Consider the following 2,065-nt stretch of genomic DNA (forward strand, 5'->3'; position numbering starts at 1 on the left):
ACCACAAGGAGGTAAGCAATACTATACAGCCCCACTGTGCTAGAAAGGGAGCAGACCAGATCTATTTGGTGAGTCGTATTAATGACTTTCTTATCCTTTTAATGGTTTGATGCTTTTATTATTCTGCTTTTTTAGGTTTAGACTTCTAATTCCTCTGCAATTTTTTAATGCACAGTCTGGATCCCAAATAGTGATTTGCCCTTTAAATCCAAAGGGAAGCAGATGAAGCATCTAAACGGAGGCAGTGTAGGGATGGTACCTATGATGTCATCAGACACCTAGACTTCTTTTGCTTCATTGCTTCGCCATCCTTAATATGTAGCCACCTCTTTATACAAAGGAGAGTTGGAGATACAGAGATTGCAATTATCAGCAAATATAGTTGCATATGTACATTTGTTTCTCTGAGATTTCTGTAAATATTTCTATGCAAAGTTATGTGTATATTTTTGATTTGACAAGTATTTAGTGAAGGGTTGGTCTACTTCCTACCCTGCTCTATTTTTGTTTTTTAAGAGAATTACACCTTTATTCCTTGTTTTGTCAATCAGGCAGGCTGAGTAGTTTGCTTTTTGGTGATTAGTCAAAGAGACCAAATCCCATATCCTCATCAGACTCCTCTGACTCTTCCTTGGCTTCAATCTTGGCTGGGGCAGCCGCAGCATCAGGAGCAGCGGTGGTGGCAGCAGTGACAGGGGCAGCAGCCACAAATGCAGATGGATCAGCCAAGAAGGCCTTGACCTTTTCAGCAAGTGGGAGGGTGTAATCAGTTTCCACAGACAAGGCCAGGACCTGCTTGTACCCATTGATGATACAATGAGGCACTGATGCAACAGTTGGGTAAGCAATCTGCAGACAAACACTGGCAACACTGTGGACACCCTCCAGAAAGCGAGAATGCAGAACTTCCTCTGTAATGTCAAGCACTTCAGGGTTGTAGATGCTGCCATTGTCGAACACCTGCTGAATGACCAGCCCAAAGGAGAATGGGGAGATGTTCAACATGTTCAGGAGGGTGGCCTCGCTGGCTCCCACTTTGTCTCCAGTCTTAATTAGCTGTACATCACTCAGGATTTCAATGGTGCCCCTGGAGATTTTAGTGGTGATGCCCAGAGCCTGGAAGAAGGAGATCTTCTCAGGTCCCAGACCAGTGTTCTGGGCTGCCATGGTGACTTCACATGTTGAAATGGCACCAGCACGGGCAGCAGCTGGCACCTTATTGGCCAGCAGCATATCCCTGATCTCAGTGAGGTCCTCCTTGGTGAACACAAAGCCCACATTCCACTGGATATGAGGCAACAGTTTCTCCAGAGCTGGGTTGTTTTCCAGATGCCCTCAGATGGCCTTGCGCATCGTGGTGTTCTTACCCATCAGCACCACAGCCTTCCCTCAGAGGGACATGCGGATCTGCTGCATCTGCTTGGAGCCCACATTGTCTGCTCCCACAATGAAGCATTTTGGATAATCATCCAAAAGTTGGACGATCTCAATGAAGTAGTTGGATTTCCAGGTCGCCTTGTCTTCCCTGGGCATCACGGCGGTGCATCAGGGATTGCCACTCAGGGTTTAAAGATGATGTCACTCTCATGAGGACACCTGGAAAGAGCTCTATTTTTTTTTACTGCTTATTTTTCATGATTGTTTTTGGATCTTTTTGTCTATTTTCTCTTGTAAGTTAGATTCCCATCAGCTTGTCAAGTTTTACTAAAGAACTGACATTTTAGCTATAGTCCTTTTCCTTAAAGGCTTCTTGTCTCTTTTCTCAGTAAAGAGTATCACTATCTTCCCAGTTGTTTAGTCAAACAAACACAAACAAACAAAAAATCAAAACCAACCAAACACAACCCTGGGAAGTTTCTCAAGGCTCTCAGCATTGCTCACTCATATCAGCTAGTCCTCTATCTGCTGCCTCCAAATTACATCTTGAACCTGGTCACTTCTGACTTCCTCTTTCTCTTCTGCCCTAGTCCATGTTACTATCATCTCCTAAGACAGCTTCAAGGGTGGTCTAACTAGTGTTCCTGTTCCTCATTTCCAACCCTTCCTTCCCACATGCCCACTTGCC

The 2,065-nt window shown here is 44.7% G+C and overlaps 1 pseudogene; it reads right to left on the reverse strand.

Moving 5' to 3' along the window:
* Positions 1-579: 579 nt before the first annotated feature.
* On the reverse strand, positions 580-1,609 carry LOC101704239 (large ribosomal subunit protein uL10 pseudogene; annotated as a pseudogene).
* Positions 1,610-2,065: the final 456 nt, after the last annotated feature.

Source organism: Heterocephalus glaber, unplaced genomic scaffold (assembly GCF_053883595.1).
Source record: "Heterocephalus glaber isolate CG9 unplaced genomic scaffold, H.glaber_assembly_v1.0 deba00001504, whole genome shotgun sequence".
Taxonomy (NCBI): Eukaryota; Metazoa; Chordata; class Mammalia; order Rodentia; family Bathyergidae; genus Heterocephalus; species Heterocephalus glaber.